Source organism: Salminus brasiliensis, chromosome 2 (assembly GCF_030463535.1).
Source record: "Salminus brasiliensis chromosome 2, fSalBra1.hap2, whole genome shotgun sequence".
Taxonomy (NCBI): domain Eukaryota; kingdom Metazoa; phylum Chordata; class Actinopteri; order Characiformes; family Bryconidae; genus Salminus; species Salminus brasiliensis.
The window spans coordinates 37,888,725-37,909,621 of record NC_132879.1 but is presented as its reverse complement, the minus strand read 5'-3'; the positions used below and the strand labels follow the sequence as shown (position 1 = coordinate 37,909,621).

The 20,897-nt window shown below is 40.3% G+C and overlaps 1 protein-coding gene across 1 annotated transcript in view; it reads right to left on the bottom strand.

Moving 5' to 3' along the window:
* Positions 1-20,897, bottom strand: part of pdzrn4 (PDZ domain containing ring finger 4) — a 56,375-nt gene that overhangs the window by 15,283 nt on the left and 20,195 nt on the right. The gene's annotated exons all lie outside the window — the stretch shown is intronic.

Below are 20,897 nucleotides of genomic sequence, written 5' to 3'. Positions count from 1 at the left end.
CATATGAGATACAATTACAAATATGGGTTTACACATCATTGCACAGTTCTCAGGAGCATTGTCCTGCCCGCAGAAAAAAATACTACATAAAGAGCTTGCTTTAAAGAGCCCAAATCCTACATTTTTTCCCCTAATGTCTCCTCACATTGTTTATGGGGTCTCTGTACAAAAGACAATAATAAATACTTTTTACATCATAATTTTCTAACCTCTTTTATCATTACAAATCCCTTTGAAGTCCAGTATAAAAATGATATATGTAAAGAGCCTGTTTTGATTGAATGACCTATATTGTGTCTCATTAAAAACAGCAGTCCAGGCTCAAACTTCCTTTATGATGGTAGAAATTAATTCAGACACTGTACAGTGCGTTTTACAGTGTTTTATACTAAACTCATTCATGTAAAAAAATAATAAAGCAAATTTCAGTTTTCCATGACATGAGGACTTTAATTGAAAGTGTGTGTGTTTGTGTCTGTGTGCACATCCCATATATAGAACTCATAAGGGACATGTGGTTCAAAATCAAACAGAAGTCTGACAAGCAACACCTGACACCTGTCAAAGCCGCCATATCCACCTTCAATCAGCCGTAACGGTGGCTTCTCTGCCCAACTAAGTGATTAAATGAGCCTCACTGCCCAATTAAATGGGCTTTATGTAACTTCAGTGTAACCTGATTTTCAACCAATTATCATGGTTTTAAATTAGCAGGATAGGGGCAATCTGCTTTTCGTGGCCTTTATGGAAATGTCTCAGTAAATACTTCCATCAGTCCAGGCCTACATTATTGGAATATATTATACATTTAAACATATTTTGTATGTCCAAAATGTTCACATTTATGCACAAGTGTCAACCTCTAGAGATTTCTATTCACAGTCTGCCAACAGTATAAAAGAATTATATAAATATTCCAACTTGGGATGTATTGCTTTGAAATTCATACTAATTAGTTTTACTGCATTTTACCATGAAGGGACTCAGTGGAAGTTTCTTAGCCACAGTTAAACACAACAAAAACAGTTGCAATGAGCTGGTAGACCCAGCGCACCATCAGACCCCTGCAACTTATCCAGAATGCAGTGGCACGGGTCGCCTTCAATGTTTCTAAATTCAGCCATGTTACTCCACTGCTGCGTTCTCTTCACTGGCTACCTGTAGCTGCTGCCCGCATCAGATTCAAAACCCTGACGCTGGCCTACAAAGCCAAGAACGGACCAGCCCCTCCATACTTGATGGCAATGGTCAAAAGCCGATCCGCACCTAGAGCCCTTCGAGCTTCAAGTACGGTTCAGCTCAACCCGCCATCCCTCAAAATCCACGGAAGACAAGCGTCCAGGCTTTTTTCTGTCCTGGCACCAAAGTGGTGTAACGAACTTCCCCTGGGTGTCTGAATGGCCGAGTCGCTCACTGTCTTCAAACGCAGACTGAAGACCCACCTCTTCAGAGAATACTTGGGTGAATAGCAGAGTACTATGGTCACCTTCTCGACTTGTGTTTAGTAATGTCTAAGCTTAGAGGTATCTTTGAATTATTAGTCTATTCAAATTAGCTGAGGTTTTTCTTGGGTAAATAGCAAAGCACTTTTGTAAGTCGCTCTGGATAAGAGCGTCTGCTAAATGCCCTAAATGTAAATGTTAAATGGTAGAAGAAAAAGCATTTATTGGATTTATAGCAAGGTGAGATTGATGAGCAAATGTACTGTATCTTAGTTAATGCATATTCAGGGCTCAGTCATTGTGCTGTGCACTCAAGTACACAACTTCATGAGTAAGTAAAGGTAATACTCCACTGCTGACAATACACTTGAATAGAAGTAGAAGTACTGGGGAAGGAAATTACTCAAGTAAGAGTGGTTCAGTGAACTTGTTTATGACTTGGGTGAGGAAGTCTGGGAGTCCTGGGAGCCAGTTTGTTAATTCGCTTCTCTAACACACAAATATACTAAACCTAGAAATTAAGCAAGGAGTTGAACCAGGTGTGTTTGAACAGGAAGATCACCAAACTGTGCTGAACAAAGCTCTTTCAGGACTCTGCTGTGACTACAACTGTTTCAGGTCTAGTTTGTTAGCTAAGGTTCATACTACAAGTTGGGATTTTGTGACATTGTATGCTTTTCGTTTGGTTCTGGTTGGTTCTGCATATTTGCCCAATTTAGCAGTGGTACAAGTGCAGCTGTTTTGGAACTGGGGACTGCATTGCTTCGACTGGGTTTCAGTTCAGAACTGAATGTTGTACATTTCATTTCCTCTCCTTAGTCAATTAGCTGAAACACACCATTTTTCAGTTTTTTTTTTATTAGAATTAGAATCCATTAAATCCAGTGAAAGCAACTAATTTCAGTTCTTCTGTTTAAGGGTTGGAGAAGCAAAACTTTAGAGATTATAGGTATTTATTATAGGTATTATCATACTTTTAACACTAAGGGCGCATCACAATTCTCATTGCTATCTTACATTCTGCCAACACCCTATTTTCATGCCTTCCACCTGCGTCATTTAAATAGGTGGTCTCGAAATGAGGTGTGTTCAGGTAAATGTCTGGCATATTGTTATCTTGTCAGCAGAAAACACAAGTGCTCCACTGACTGAAAACAACCTAGGCAGATGTCAACAGTCAGATGTTCAATGCTAACGTTCATTGCTTGGCGCTGAATTGTCAACACCGGTGCATGCCCAACGTGCGTACACCCCCGCTTGCTATGCACACATGGACACTCAGCAGTGCACAAACCCTTAGAATGTGCTATCTGGCAGCTATGCAAACTTTTGCAACAACAATAAACAGAACACAAAATAAAATAACATTATTCTAGAGGCGAGGCGCTCCACCGCTTCAGCAAGCCAAAGTCAGACCGCACCTGGCTCTTAAAGGGAATGGCAAGTTTTGTTTATTGCACATTATGTCCAAAACACACCCACACAGTAAAATAGGGCCCTATATGTGCATAGAGTGATGCTGTAATGTATATGAAAGTGTAGATACCATCAACAGTTTTTGCATCACATCCACACAGTAACATCAGGGATTACAGTTTTACATTAACCTTTACAGTCTTATTAAAGTATAACCAGCAATATTAGCTCATAAAGGTAAGGGTGCACATATTTGTCACTGTACAATGTCCAGCAAAATTTGTACGTCCGCATTTTACCCATCTGTGGTAGTGATCACACACACTCTAGTGAAAGAGGGGCAGTGAGCACACACACCCCCAGAGTAGTGGGCAGCCAACTCCAGCGCCCGGGGAGCAGAGAGGGTGAAGGGCCTTGCTCAAGGGCCAAACAGTGGCAGCTTGCCAAGCCCGGGTATCGAACCCACAACCCTGTCACTAATATCCCGAGCCAGAGGAGATTCGATGAATGTGCTATAGGCACACGACTGACTACGTGGAGATGGTGGAAATAGCTAGGTTGTGTGGTTAATGCTGTTTTCACCGACATTCCCTCTAATGATGGTCTGATTATTCCAGCATTTCCAGTTCTGCTGAGAGATGCGCTAATGGTTTGGCTCGTTTCTCACATGTGGCGATGATCTGTTTTATCTGTGTACGCTGTGTGTTTGTGACGACAACATTTCAAGTAAGTGAAATGGCTGCAGACATTTAGTATGTCTAATAAAACGGGAGACAAGTGAGACACAACTCTGAGTGTGAGAGAATTACTGATGTGAACTAGTTAAAGTTTATGGAGGGACTGCTTTGGAGTCGATTTCCTGTTTCCCAGCCTCCAGTGACTCTAGTGCTTACAATGTGCATGTAAAAAAACACTATCAAGGTGGTATGCAAGCACACACACACCACACATTGTTAGCATCACTTCATGAGAGAATCGCCTCCTGCAGAGATCAATGCATCCGAGATCAATAGTGACAGAATAGTGCTATTTAAAACTCTATCCAAACCTCACATACAGAGATAATGACTGCACTATTATGGAAGTATAAAACAACTCAATTATGATTTGGCCACTTAATGAACAGTAAATACGTGTCCTACGCAATAAGTTCTGTAATAACCAGAAATAACAGCTATTGCTGTAAAAAACTGTAAGCTGCAAATACATTCTATTTACCAGTGTTCTTCTTGCATACCGTTAAATAACCAATAAGACAAACCATTAAGATAAGCCGTTCAAAACATGCCGTCAAAACAGCTCTCATTGTTTAAGACCTGTCTCCTATGTAATATAAAAGAAAACAGGACAAGCAGAGGAAAGTTACGTGGTCCAAAGTCAGGTTCTGACACTCATGTGTCGATGCTTATGGTGGTGGACAAGGGTTAGCATGGGCACTCTGCCTGGCCCATGGCTACTCAGCCCCATACACAGTAGAGTGTGATGCATTGTGTGTTGAGAGAGCCATCATTTAAATATAGACTAGTGCTGGCACTTGTGCCACAGTAGCCTGTCTACTGGTTTACTGGTGAGTTTGTGCATTAATAAGCCTTGTTAGTAGATAATCACCACGGCTGATATATATCAGGGGTCTTTCTCGACTACATGTACTGGAGCACTGGGGAATTTAATATATATTTATATAGAATTTATAATATTACCACTTAATAATAGTAGAAAATGTTAGTAATAATATCACTAGCTATTATTATATTTATTATATTAGTAATATTTCTGTAACACACATTAAATATTTGCAGCATAAAACATGCGAAATTGTGCAAGCTTGTGTTATCAGTGCTCATATGCTAGCACCAGCTAGCATCATTAAAGCTTATGCTAACATAACATATTAGTAAAGGCATTTGCATAATATATAGTTTTATGTACTACTCAGAATAAATGATTTTGATTATAGTACTGTGCATGTACCTCTCTGCCATGAATGAAACCATTTTAGACAAATGTTTTAGGCTAAAAGCATATCTAAAACTATTAACTAACAATGTCTCAAAATTCAGTCACTGTATTTGTGTAATAACTTTAATTGATGGAGCTTTTAGAGGCATTAAACTCTGATGTCTGATTCCTATCACCCTCGCTGTGAACAATTCTGAGGCCATGAATGGAGCATTTTACACCAAAATACCCTCAGTGACATGCTTGTTTACTTATGACTACAATTTATGATAATCCAGGGCTTTAAGCTCCGGTGCATCAGCTGAGCAAGTACATCCACAGAGCGAACAATGTCACCTCACCACAATCAAACATCTATTTGCCTCCAATTTCTAAAGTAATGGAATCTCTTGGGCCTCTTCAGAGTACAGCCATGGTAATACCATGCATTCAAAAGTGTGCTAGAGGGACTCCTCAGGTCAGGCTGCATGCTCAAAAGTGACAGGCAAAGCCATGTGAGAACAGCTGTGAAGTGTTCAATGTGCATCCAGCAACCCTCCCTGCCAAACTGGCTCAGACAATCCGCTACAGCCCTCTCAGTGGGACACCAAACCTGGAGCCCCCTGGCAACCACACAACCTTGTGATGACCTTGCAGCGCACACCAGGTCTGGACCAGGAGGAGTCCGATCTCACTGTGAGGCAGGGTTTTGATTTTTGACTGCTCGCAAGAGAAAAAGTCCTCTGTTGCTGATGAAGGTGTTACATCATGTACTTCGCCTTGTGCAGTGTACCTCTTTCATCCTTGTGCTTTTTTTCCACCTTAAATTTATGGACACCAAAACTATAAATACAGGTTTCTTTTCATAGAGGGAAATGGTTCTTAATAGAACCAGAACCAAGAGGTAAAAATGGATCTGTTTACCACCAAAAAGAGATTATACTATTATAAGTCAAAGAACCCATTTAAATGCTATACAGAAGCCTTTTACTTAGAATGTATTGGCAGCATGTTTTCCAGTGGCAATATTTAAATGGCTAAAGTCCATCATCATGCAACTACCTGGTTTTACAACAAAGGCACTAGCCCAGCTTTAAATTTTTGGTTAGTAGAACATTACGTGAACATTCTGAATGTTATGAATGTTTTGGTTCTTAGAAGGTTCAATCTGTCAAGTTTCTTGGATGTTCCTAGAACGTTTTCAACATGTTTCATTTATCATTATTATTGCTATTCTTATTAGATTTATTTTACAGTTATTTGTTTATTCTTACAATTCAGTATGGCCTTTTTACATTTGGTAGGCATGCTTTAAAACTTTTTTTAGTTTAGTTTAAAACCATTTAAACTTTTTTATTGTCAGTTTAAGTTTTATAAAATGTACTTTATTTTATTTATTATTTTATTTAATTAATCAATTTATTTATTTTATATAACATTTATTTATGTTATTTTATTTACATTTAACATATTTTATTTAACTTTACATAACTTTACAGGCTAACTCTCCTGGAACCTTTTAAAAACATTGTTAAACATTCCTATAATGTTCTCTGCTAGCTGGGGAAGATTTTCTTTTTTTTATGTTCTTATGTTTTATGGCAACATGTAGCATCAAGCGTAAGTTGATGTTTTCTGTAAGTCTGAATGTGCTAGTTGCAGTAATCTGAGGTAACCTGGAGCAACCTAGTATTTACCAAGATAGTATGTAGTAGCTAGGTAAGCAATAAAGATGACAGTGGTAAATAAAACAACAATAGTATGATAGGTGCATGAAGCACATTAAAGGAGCAGTATGCAAGAACAGGCATTTTTTTGTTACTGGTGTGCATTTGTTGACATGTGTAAGTAAAAAAAGCATATGGTGTGACACGGTACAGTAATATTACAGGATTTTCCACAAATACAACCCCGGTTATGCAGTGTTATTAAGGTAGCTCCACCAAAGTTACATGGTGCAGCCTGGAGAAGAAACGACAGAGACATCACTCTCCCTATTTCAAGTCAGTGTGTTATTATAGATAACATTGCTACATAGTGTAGCTTTAAGATACAAAGAATACAGAATAAACAAGATATTCAAAGCACCTAATGCTGATTGCTTACCTCAATGTGCACCTGATGCATATTCTTCTTTGTGCGAGAACAGTGTTGCCTACCCAGAATGAAATTCAAATTTGCAACAAAATGCTTTAAAAATCTGCTATTAATCGCCATGACTGCTTCACAAACCTGTTTGTGCCACCTAAAATTTTATGGCATGTAGTTTATGCCACCTGCAATTGCTGTACTGCAACCCATCCTGATTGTATGGTGCACCTGGCCCTGCACCTAAGGAGCTCCCTATTGTCCTGAACATGGATGTCATTAATCAACGGAACCACATGCGGAAGGGAGGGGGGGTTTGGGGTGCGGCGGATAGAGGCACAATCAGCGCCGCTGTGTCCTGACAGATGGGCCAATTAATTGAGTCTTGAGAAAGGAATAAAAGAGTGAATACTAAAGGTGTGAAGACGAAGCACTACTCTACCTGCTCCAAGCAAGCCAGGATTGCTCAACAGATGTAAATGGGTGAGTGGAGGAGAAGGGGGGCAAAGTATGATGGAGAGCACATCATGATTATGGGTGTTTTATTAGGAACAAATCACATGTATCTTTCTTGTCTGGCTTTCTTATCAGAATGTTGACAAAACAGCAATGCAATTACATTTATTTGTAGATCTTAACAACAAAAACATGCATATAATTATAGATTAGATTATCATAAATATAAACAAGGTCAAATCACCCAGGCCAAATTTGTAGTTTTAATGCATTTGCACAGTGGGCATTTTCCAATAATCGTATGGGAACATAATGTTTTTATTGGCCAATCACAGTTGTGTTGTTGCTCCCATTTAGAGTGCAGGAGGAGTTAACATTGTTTCCCCAGTGTTTGTTAATCAGAATCATGCAGCTTTTTCCTATTATTGAGAGGGTATGCTGTGTTCCTTCTGACCACTTCCAGGAGCTCACAATTTAACTGGGTTTTATTATTCACACAGGACATGACCCCAACTCAAAAGAAAACAGCATCTCTGGTAATGGTAAAAACAACAACATGGTGGAATTTTGTGGAGTTATGAAATAACTGACCTTAGGGAAGAGGAAGATGCTTGAAGCCCCTCTTGTTTTCAATGTAATGTCTAATAAATTCCCACCTTTAGATTCCATGTCCTATAATGAAGCTTCACAACCCTGTCTCCTCCCTTTTACTTTTTCATGTCTCTTGGTTTTAGCCACACTTATTAGTTTAAAGGCCATCGGGCTCAAAGCTGAAGCGAAAGTTCTCTGAGAGTTCATCATATCCTGATGGCATGATCTGAATGAGTTCTCTCTTGTTGCACATAAAAAACTGATTCTAAATTTGTTTGTACTTTATTATTATGTAAATAAATTCAAATTTAATCATCAGTCATAAAATTGTAAACAATTACCACAGTGATGATACAGACATCATCCCTAATTCATTCAGGCATTCATATAGAACAGGATAACCCTTTTTTCTTTTTCATTAACAATTCTGAAGAGTAGTATTTTACCATCTTTGAACAGCAGTGGTGCCAGATTGGAGGTGGAATTGCTGCTGTTAATTAAGTGTGTGTAATTCTTCTGCATGGCCATCTGATTAAGCTCAGGTTTGTTTACCCTGCCTCACATTGATCATCATGATCATATCCTTTCTCTCGTTTGCCTGTGGCTCTTTACATCAACATTCACAACTGTCCACTCAGGCTTCGGTCATAACCTTTAAATGAGGTGCTAGTGTCCACTCGTTCCGGTATCTGTGCCCCCCCCCCCCCCCCCCCCCCAACTGTTGCCCAACGAGGAAACCAGAGGAACAGCCACTTCAGTCACTTTCAGCTCCAACAATATGAAGTAAAGGTCATTAATGTCAGTAGAGCCTGGCTTCCACAAGCAGGCTCCTCTGTGTTAGCTGTCATAAAGGGGTGTACCCAGCCCATAGCCTTCATCCTCAAAACACAGTCCTGAAAAGGTCAAGTGTCATCCTGGTATGGCAACAAGGTTTTTGACCCGTATTGGCCACAGCTGCTTAGGGCTTGTCATTTTAGTGGAGTATTGATCTCAGAATGCAATAACAGACATAGTTCATGGCTTCAAACACACTTAAGTGTTAAGTATATGGATGTGGCTGTCATGTTTGTGCAATATGGGCTAGATTGGTAAAAAGCCCCCCAGCACTGAGCTGTAGAGCAGTAGAACTGTGTTCTCTGGAATTATGGTGCATCAAATCCTCACAGTGAAAGCCTTCCCCTAGACAGTAGAGACAGTTACTCCAACAAGAGCAGAAAAAAAAATATTTTTTAAAATTTAATTCAGTTCAATTCAAATGTATCTACATAGTGCCTCTCACAACTAGTGTTATCACAAAGCTGCTTTTCAGAGATCCGGGTCTGAGCCTCTTTTGAGCAAGCCAGAGGTGACAGTGGAAAGGAAAAACTCCCTCAGTTTGAGAGAGAAAAAACATTGAACCTTTGAACTGTTACTGGCAATTAATCCGCTTGTTCGTAACTACCCTTAGTATTAGGAGGGTATGGATTTAATAAATGCCCCCTGCGATACAAGCAAAGCCACCCCCACCTCTTTTCAAACTCATCAGCTGGTCTCCACTTTCACAGCACCAGCTAACAGACGCCTGTGCCATCCAACATCTCTTAAGGGTGATGAGGGGCGAGAGAGCGGGACCAATTGTGCTCTCCTGGACTCCGGTTGCTGATGATGTGTTTTCCAACTCATGATCCGGGTGTCCCAATTCTTTTTATTGGGTTTTAAGAATAAAAAGCAAACATGAGATATACAGACATATGGAACAACTGAAAAGACACAGAGGTAAACAAATGTCCCTCACAGAATCATAACCCATAAGCCACCCGCCCACCCACAATATTTATCCTAGGGCCCCGTAGTGAAAAAACAGAATGGGAAAAAGAAAGAGGGGAAAAAAGGGGCCGGTAGTTAAGAGGTTAGTAAGTAGATATGGACAAGTTATTTTGTATATAATTTATTAAGTATCACAGTCGCTTTCAGTCACTGTGACATTGTTATGTATATAATCTAAAAGAGAAGACCATGTCTTATGAAAAAGAATAGAGCTTCCTTTGAGGGAGTATCATAGGATAGGATTTCCTGGGTGTCTCAATACTTTTGTCCACACAGTGTAGTATGGTTCTTACAGCTACAGGTCTGATTGATCCAGCCAGTTATGACATGGTTACTCTATGTGAAAGCCCACTGAATAAAGAATGAACACTACAGTGGGCTACTGCAGCCTCCCCACTGAATGCTTCCACACACACACACACACACACTAATCTGCACTGTAACACATTCTTACCATTGCTTACTGGTTTCCCTCAAGGCATTCTGTGAGCTGTTTCATGCTGATATCGGATAACAACTTTAATGATGTGTTCAGTTTCTCCTTTTCCTGAGAATATTGATTTATGGGTACAATTAACATTTTTATCTTTTGAAAAACACTTTTCATCTTTTACTTTCTGCTAATTAGCGTAATTCTATCAGCATAATGAGAATTCACAGCCAAGGTGTCGAAGTGAAAGAAATTGATTTTCATATGCTCTAATGGTGTCAATGTTTTGGGAGAGTTAAAATCAGTTAGAGAGAGAGAGAGAGAGAGAGAGAGAGAGAGACAGACATGTGAAGGTTCCAGAAAAAAAAACACCAAAAAAGACTGTGTGTGTGTGTGTGTGTGTGTGTGTATGAGTGAGTAAACATATCAAAATGAAGCATTAAAACACATCCATATGTGGGTCAGTTCTCCTCAGGTGACACACATCTTCAGAGTCATTATGTGCCTCCAGCTGTGCCATTTACACAGGTGAGATAAGTAAGCTGGAGCGATAAGACTACAGGCTGTGTGTGTGTGTGTGTGTATGGCACGTCAAGATAAGAGCTGGAAGAGAAGCTCTTGGCTGTGAAACGAGAGCACAGAGATAGAACCAAACTCAACAGAACGGCACATGCTGAATACACACACACACACACTTCCACACAAGGGCATCAATCCAGGAAGAACTGCCCGGCCCCTAGAGGTTATTTGGACAACCCTCATTCAAAAGCGTATTGTTTGCCTCCCTGCTGGCTGCCGCAAGAGTGAAGAGGAACACAACGGAACAGCCGCTCCTTCCTCCCTGGAGAATTCTCCACTCCGGTCCAGCCTCTCTTTAAGCTTGAGCCACAAAACGAGCCCACTTACACCAATCTCCCGAACTGATCGGGCTCTTCCTGATTCGATTGACGCTTTGCTTTTCTAGCACTCTGAATATAGAGAAGGAACAGAAGAGCGAGCTCAGCTGGGAAAGGCCAAACAATCAGAAAATTTAATCTCCAGAGCTCCACAAAGGGGGAAATGTCTGGGAGATCTGCGCTCTCATTCATGACCCCCCCCCCCGAATGACTAATTTCAATACCGGAAATGAAGCACCGCCAGATCTGTTGTGAATGCCATTTCATTTGGTGGAAAGCAAAAAAAGAAGTAGTATACTCAGATCATTGCATTGCCACAGTGTGTCTATAACACAGTCATGGCCTAAATGGTTTGGTATTTCCACAGATTCTATCTGGAGTAATGGACTTGCCATTTTCCCAGCAGACCTCCACAGAGATGTTTCAGTTTTTGGGAATCGTCATTACATCAATTTCTCCCTGAGCTCCACGACTGCTCTCGACCTTTAAAAATACACTGTACTTACCTTTTTCCTTTCATAAACCCTCAATTCTGGTCCTTTTTTTTCATTCCTTGAGATTTGAGATTTGGGTTACGCTTTATATGAAGGCCACCTGGATGGTGACTTTATAGCACATGCATAAGCACTGAATAATGTATTCAGAGTGTCTATGAAGAACTAAATGATCGCAAAGGATGTAAATAACATGGTTTTGACGTTTGCACATCCTCAGGAGATGCAATACCAACATAAACAGCGGAGGCAGTATAACGTCATTCTCCAGTGTGACGTTATGTCAGCAGACTCTTTCAGACACTTGGGTTAAACAATAGTATTAGCTTAGATTAGCTTGCTGCAGATTGTACTTGGAAATCAAGTAGGGCATTCTTGTACCAGATCAAAAAACTATGCAGAGGAGTATGTGTATCAGTATGTGGTGGCTAACATAGCTAACAGCATAGATCTTTTTTTCTATCATTGAAGCATGATTTTGTCGTTAAAATAATTCATAAAAATGATGAAATACGAAATATCAAATAATATAAATATCAAATATTAAAGAAAGGTAGATTAAACAGCAGAAAAAGTGGACCGTTGTGGGGCTGTGGAATAGGATTACAGCTACAAACCAGCTGCAATGTGTAGTGGAGCAGGTTCAGGAATGTACCACTCGCTGCTTTTGCTGTGTGTCCACTGATTGGCTCACAGCGGCTGGGTTTTCCATCCATTCCATCCAAGTTTTAAAAATGGCAATGAAGGGAACAAGCCTAGCATATTGTTAAAGTCTCTGAAGAAACGACTGGCCCTACAGACGATCAAATCATGACACACGGTTTTTCAAATCTAGCTTTCAACCTTCTGAAACACCAAATCCAAAGCTTGTCTGAAAAATGGCTGCTCTCCTGGAATGGTCCAGTGCATTTAAGCAATGTGGATGTTTTCAGGGTGGCAAAGAGATTTCAGCCCTCATTAGGTGGGCCACTGCTCGTCCTGCCCAGTGTCTCTGAACTCTGAAATGCAGCCATAAAAAAATCACAAATGGCTGTAAAGATGATTGTGCTGAAGGCTAAGACGTTTGCTTGTTTGTTCCCCATTTTGCTTGTTTAGATGCTGCTCCTAATTAAGGTAGCCCACATCACCCAAAGTTTCCTCGCATATATATACCAATATAACTATTGAAACCAACAGAACCATTGCTTAGCAGCAGAGACGAGATGCATGATAGAAAAGCACATTTGGATGAAAAACAACACACTACTACAAACAAACAACAAAACCAAGCTCAGAGCTCTGTGATAAATGAGTGGCGAAAGCTCTTGGCACCAGTCTACTTGAGCTGTCCAAAATAAACAGTCAATGGTCTGCTAGAGTCCACACAGGCTGCTCTATTCAGTCCCTTGCACCGCCTTTGTGTCCTATTGTTCTCTGTGCTCACCGTTTCACCGTCTCTGCTCCCAGTCTGGTAACTGGCCACGTTTTCCAGCGTATTCACTTCCGCATTAAAATATTCATACATTCAGAAAGAGACTATTAAGCATTTGCATAGAAGCTATTTTCCGTGGCCTCTCTGCACCAATTAATCAATGTGACAAGGAATTAATGAGAGGCAATTAGCACTTTAACAAAATGCATAGTGCACACACACACACACACATATGCACACAGAGAGGTAGAGAGAGAGAGAGAAAGAGAGAGAGACACAGAGAGAGAACACAAGAAAGTGTGTGGGAGAAGACAATGCAGGCCTAACTGAATAAAATCTATTTGCTAACAGAGTAAAGGTAGGCTTCACTACACAAGCATCTGAACCTAGCAACGAACAGCGAGACTGCAAACAAGATCTGCATATGAATGAGGCTAACAGCGCTAGTTAGTGGTTCATTAGACCAAATTAAATTTGTCTCACCCATCTTTCCTGACTGTATCCCATACTCCACAGACTCTCATTGTATAACACTTCAAGGCTTATTACACACTAAGGCGTATTACTCAGTAACTCAGTGACTTTAATAACACTTTTGACCCGCTGGTCGTCCATAGGTTATTTATCAGAAAATAACCTAAAATCAGAAAAAACACTACAGCCTGACCAATATATTGGTTGGTTGATATAGTCAGCTGACACAGTGCTTTATATATTAAGGTTATCAGTGTCTACTTAATGCTGCAGATAAATAAGTGTCTTGCTTTAGTGTAATAATAAAATAGCACTTAGAAAAACACTTATTAAAATAAAACGTAACATAAAAGATTTATTTAATCTTGATAATTGCTAAGAATTGTACTCAAAATCGGGAAGCTCCACCTCCTGCACTCAAATGTGTGTTTTATTAAGACATTTTTTTGTTTTTTTCTTAATTGTCACATTTTATAAATTCAAGCAGCAGGGGGCCTGTATTAATTGAGTATTTGTGCATGACTGGCATAACATAACATAGGCCCAGTGTAATATCTTTTAATGGGGCCCCTAATCCCTGGCAGAGCCTGTGCTTATATGTCAGGGCTTTATGCAGTTTAGGCAAAAAATGGTAAGGCATCTTCCGAGAAGTGGTCGGCAAATGCTCAATTGCTGGTTCCTAGTGGCCATGTTCATTACTAGACGTTCTGCAATTTCCCAATGTACTGTCTATGGAGTCAAATGATTCATATTTATGTTTTTATGAATACTTAAGGTAATTTTTTTGTAATTTTCATTATTATTATTCTAAAAAAAGAAAAACAATCATCAGAATTGTACTGATTAAATGTACAGTCATATACCCAAGTTTGGACACCACTGGTCTAATTATACATATTGTTTATTTTATTATTTTTACAAATTATGTAATTCCAATGTCTTAAATTCAGCAAACAAATAAAAAAATTGAATTAAATTAAATTTAGAAAAATAATTATTCTTTTAGAACATCAAAAAACAGGGGTGTCCAAATTGTGTCTATCTCCAAATATTACATTCTAAATATGCCGGATGCAATTTGCTAATGCATATTAGACTGCATTCTCCTAGAACTCTTTTGAAGCAGTTAAAGAGTGATCATTTGCAGTCAATTTCTGCAGCAACTCTACGTAAAGTGATGTGCGTCTGCCACAGGATTACTGTGTAGGCTGAATTTAATCACAGCAGCAATACCAATATAATAAAGTTCCCCCTGCAGGCAAACCTCTACAGTATCTTGCATTAGAATTAATTCCAGCTCCATTAACGCTAACACAGCATCCATACGCTCCCCCTCCAAGGGGAAGTCCAATCATACACAACACACTGCTCAGCTTGTGCTTTCCGGATGAATAATGTATTGGTGCAATGGGGACATATATCATAGCTAGCTAACATGTCTATCTGTGTGTGTAGAAGTAATGGGCCCTTCAGAGAGGCCCAGCCATGGATGGCACAGGTTATGACAAACTGCATTAACACACCATTTATTAACAAGAGCTCACAACACATCGCAGCCTTCACCCAAATATCAGTTCATGTCGTTACTGTGTTCATTCTTGCTCTTGTCAGAGCTGCAACCAACCATTCATTTTCATAAGGGTTTCGATCTAACAGCTACTATTTGATGAGTCAGCTGAACCATAATGGCTTTGTGAGTTTTCTCTCACCTGGCCCAGTCACAGTTGCCAACACTGTTTAGAGTTCAATCTGTGTGACAAATAGGACCAGGCAGGCTTTCGTAAATAACACTAAATGGAGAATAGTGGTCTTCCAACAGTGGTCTACCATGGAACAAACCACAAACCAATGACAGGGTGTTGGGTGCCCAAGACTCATCGATGTGGCCAAAAAGGCTATGCCATCTGGTCTGAACTGTGAAAAGTGCTGCTGTGGATATCATAGATTTTTTAAGGTGTTAATGAGAGATACCCTGGGGCTGCATAGCCAGAGACTAGTCACCCGACTGTCCACCGTCAATAAGGCCTAAAATGAAACGCAAGCATAGGAAATGGACCTGTTTATCAGTGTTAGACTGCTTGTGTGTTTTTTTGATTGGACAAGAGAATGTGCTTCGTGCTGTGATTATCTCTGAACATTTTCAAAATATGATCCCCAGCAGTGCAGAAAAGGGGCCAGTTGTGGGCTGTGGGGGTCATGCATGAGGAGAGTCTAATGGGAGTGTAATTTAGGGTTTTGCTTCTCTTCGGTCATTAACGAACCCCTCTACTCTGTCAGGAGTGTGCCACTGTGTCCCCTTAATGACTGTAATGAAGGGCTCTTCTAGTATGCTCCAGAGAAAAAGAGAGAGACGGATAGAGAGCGGGAGAGGGTGATAAAGGTGGCACCAGAGGACAGAAGGAGAATGACGATCAACAAAGGTACGATATGATGAGACAAACACTAAGTGATGAGAGGGATGTAAACAGGGACTGCGGTAGCGCAGTGGACGTTATTATATTGGAGTTCAGTCCGGTTGCACTGTCTGAATGGGTAATGGATGCAGTGTCTGGGGCCTCCTCCCACACTCATATGAGCACATTAATCTCTCATCAACTATTACTATAACAAACAGCAGCTCTACAAACAACAGCCAGCACACACACACACACACACACACACACACACACACACACACACACACACACACTCAGAGCAATCTGTCTAAATTAGGCCCGTAGAGGAGCACATTAGCAAGGCGGCACATTACATTGTGAACGTGGGTTCAGGAGGAGGTCAGTATATCTGACATCTTGAAGGAGGATATGAGATAAGCATCTGGGATCAGCTGCTCCAGTACTTGTCATGCCATACATTGAAATATTAAAGCCTAAAACTGATCCTAGATCAGCACTGACACTCCAAAGAAATCAAATACGGTAGACCTCAGGTCTCAAAGATTAGGAGGTGGTATTGTGAAGGTGACCAGCAGTGAAGGCACCATGCAGAACGTGCCACATGAAATCACATGAACATGAGTTTAAAGGCAAACGATGTACAAAAAAATGTACTAGCTATGGACAGATCTTAAAAACAGTTCACCAAGCTTCCTATGCTCTGCTGATTGATAATGCCCTCCAGAAGGGTGTGTCATAACATTGATTAAGCTGCCTTGCTACCTGCTGCCTACACAGATATTTTAGCAGAAACAAAACCATACTGTTCATGAGGCTTATCAGCTGGTTAAAAAGCTGGTTATCCAGGCTGGATGAAAAGCTGGCATATGTTTTCATTTGAGTTCGGCAATACCAATCTAATAAAGTACCCCCTGCAGACAAACCTCTATAGTATCTCACAGCACTCTTGGCCACAGATGTCTGTGGCATCACCGCCTACGCTCTGTGATAAACATGCTCCGTTAAGTGTGGTGCAGCATCTCCAAAAGCAGCCCAAGCTGAGCTGTGTAAAAGCAACTCTTAAAGTGTCAGCTCTCAGGGTGGTGAAACTCTCCATGCTGCTTTCGCTTTTCCAAAATAAAAGTATCTTACCCAACTGCACTGTGTTGCCTTTTGGTCAAGGGCGTAAGACATTCTGGCCATTTTTAAGAACTTATCATATAGCCTTTGTTCACTGAATGCTTGTTAGATGATCCAAAGAAAGGACGTCCTTGGGAAGTCCCATGGCTTGGGAAAAACAAACTTGCAAACCGACTGAGGTGTGCTGTGCGCAATACAATGAGCCCAGCTGTTTGTCCCTATTATTCAAAGCTAACCAACTTAGCTAAGGTGACCAAAGAAGGGTATAAGAGCCTCACAACGTACCAGAATAAACAATCGTAGACTTGGCAACTTTACTACCCATTTGTTGCCTCTTTTTTGAAAGCAGAACTGACTAATGGGAAGACCAATGTGAGTTGCATTACCGCCACCTACTGAGCGGCACTGTTCATTTGAAATAAGGGAATGCCGGGTGTTTCCATTCGTTCTTATCGACAAGTGACCAACTGATGCATCCATGGTTTTTAGGGCGGAGAAAGAACACATCAGGAAACTTGATGAAAGATGATGCCAGACAAAAACACAAGGAAGGATTATTTGTGCTTTGAGCCTCTCTTAAAGGATATGCTGTACACATGCTTTTCTGGACAATCTGAGAGATTCAGAACCATCACTGAAAGGACTGAGGTGGTAAATTATTATTACAGGATTTTACACAAAAATCTCAAAAGCCTCACATATGGTTCCACAGCATTAAAACTTGAAGAGTTGAAGCTGTTACTTTAATGAAAACTTTCTACATAGTGTAGCAATTTAAAATGTTGTCCATGTAGACAGCTCACTGGGCATTGAGATTTAGTGTATGTGACAGGGGCCCCTTGGCCTGCACAGGCACTCAGCATGGCTCTAATTTGCCACTATAGGTGGACAACTTGACTGTGCCCAGTGCTCTGCCGAGCCAAGCCATGCCAGGCATCTGGTTCTCATCGCATTCAGGCTCATGATCTGATTAACCTGGCAGCTTAAAGCATTAAACACATTCTAGCATACACGCTTACCAGAGCTGAACCCAATCAAGCCAGCGAATACTTTTTTATGTGGAAAAAATGCATTTACACCAAATTACGATGTGCTTTTAATAAGAAGCTCTCAACCTTCAGCCGAACGTTTTTCCTCCTAGAACGTGACCGTAATTGCCCGCTCTTCCTTTATCACACTGACTAGGATTATTATTCATGAGGGGTGAGAGATTCAGCTCGCTGACAGAGGAGAGACAAAAACAGAAAACACACCTTCACACCTCGGCACACACCAACAGAAGACGAGACGCATATCATGCATAGACTCACAGCCCAAAGAAGGCATACACACTTTTGCATTGTTTTCTTTACAAAGGTTTTTAAAACTATACTAAAAGTGATTTTTTAAAATGGTGGAACCCTTTTTGGTACTACAGTCATATGCAGACGTTTGGGCACCCTTAGCTAAGTGACATATTTAAATTTTTTCGATTTCAGCTGTAGCTTCCATACCATTATTAAAATCATCAGTGTGTGCAATTTGCATACCTTACAAAGCCAGGACTTAGTAGTATCATAGTCTTGAGATATTCTTGGGTTGCCTTGCCATACAGCTTGTTTAAGTCTCTTTACAGATTGCTTGTGTCTCTTGATGGTAGATTTGAGGTATGTTTTGGATCATTATCCAGTTTTCTGCTTCAACCTTTTAACAGATGATCTGGCGTGTGCATGCAGGATTTGCTGGTGTTTTGTGGAATCCAACACATTCCCAAAGCATGATAGATCCACCCCAATGCTTCACATTTGGCAAGGTTTTCTTGTCCAGCTTTTCTCCAAATGTATCTTTGCTGATTGTGGCTTAATGAGGTTTGGGTTCTGTTTGGCCTTCATCACTCAATAGCACTTGTTTCCAAAACTCATCTGGTTTCTTTAGTAGCATTATTTAAATTAAAGGTCAAAAAAGGACCTTTGCCAAACTCCAGACTTTTGCATAGGCCACACCGATGATTTAGATGCTTTTTTCTAATTAAAGACAGAGTAACTGTGCAAACCAATTGGTTTGAATTTTTTTTTTTGTTTTATGTTTGATTAGCTACGGGGTGCCTGAACATTTGCATAAGACTGCATATTAACATGCGTAACATCAAATCAAACGTTTCAATCAAAATTTGATTGAAAAAAAGAGTCCTCTTGATGGAGGATGTTTTTTCATTGACGATCTTCCGGTCTAACCTTGATTACGCTCATTCCTCAAAAGCAAAAATCTACTGTGACTGCAGCTTAATGTGGAGATACCAGGATTGAGTTGCAATGTAATTTAGCTCCATTCAACCCATAGTCAATCAATCAGCTCTTGCATTAAGAGGCATTTCATGTATGACAAGACTGAATTAGGCACAACTGGCTAATCAGAAGTTAACATGATAACATGATTTCCTTGGTTCCTGCATATTTCTCTGAAAAATAAAATACTGCTGTAGGAAGAGCGACTCGACAACAAAACAAGTAAAGGTCTTGTGTTCCAGGAAAAGGTCTGCTTTACAGTCTGACCCAAGCTGATGACTCATACCTCCTCTTTGGTTACAGTGAGGCGATACCAGTTGTAGGCCACAGATGGTCTGCCTGTTACTCAATACTCAACTGAGCAGCACAGGGGGAGTCTGAGGGCAGTTAATGACTTTGCACACATACACTTGGTTAAGTGAGGAATCCAACAGTGGTGACTTGCCTGTTTAAATTAGCATACATTTCAGACCCACAGACCAAGAACTCTCCTGGAGAGATCACACTTTATTTATTTCATTTCAAAACATCAGTCAAAAAATACCATTAAAGCCAGCCTGAAATGTTAGTTCAAGTCTTTGGTCATATACAGCACAAGGCATTGGGCCATGGAATTTAAAATAACCGTTGTTCATTTGTAATGCAAAAGTTATTGTGATCTGTAACTGTTCGTTTGTGGTTACTAGTACTTTTACCCACCTCTTCAGCACAACTTCTAGTGTTTGGCTGTTGTAGATAATTACAATAGGGCACATATATGTTAACCAGTAATCTGTAATATCATAGTATGTATCCCCCACCAAAAAGACAGTCGTTATGTCCCTTTGCACCTGCTTGCAATGCTCAAATAAATACATCCAGCACAGGTGTTAGTGGGGTATTTCAGGAGGCTAGACTGCAGAACTAGCATCCACATAGAATTTTGGATGCTAGTCCGTGTTTGTTTAAAACCACCTGCTGCTCATCATCTAATCAAATCCCAATAGATAAAATCTCCTGACAAGGAAGAAAGGTAAAGGTTGGACTCCCTAAATAATTAATCATTACATTTATGGCATTTGGCTGATGCTCTTATCCAGGGTGACTTACAGTTAATGACAGATCATGTTACACAGGAAGGATGTAGTGTTAATAGTCTTGCACAAGGACTCTTATTGGAGTAGTGTGATGCATTTGCCTAGCAAGGGAGTCAAATTCTAATATATGGGGAGGGTGGTGGTGTTGTTATCCACTATGCTAAGCCAACCAAACATCTGGTATTATATTTAATGGCTGAAGCATCTGTGTAATTGTCTTTTAAATGTATTTATCTCATGCTGGAACATAAATAACTTAACTTAATGTACCAAGCATACTTAAAGGCCTTTTTGACAGGAAATTAAAGAAATGAAGGATTGCCTCTGATTTCTGCACAGTGTCAGTGTATGACACATGGTGGTGCACACACAGGACACTCAGGGTGGTATCTAGATGCAAACGTACCCTATGCTGGTAAGATAGCTGGTTAACCATGTTATGTGTTGACCAGCACAGCAATGATTTCATTTGGAGTTGAATGGACTAGCTGGTCTATCAGCATGACCACAGGACCAAGCTAGTCATCAAGCTGATCATACTGTTCAAGTGGATTGGTAAAGCTGGTTGACCAGTGTGGTTTGGCTGGTCAGGTTGTTGAC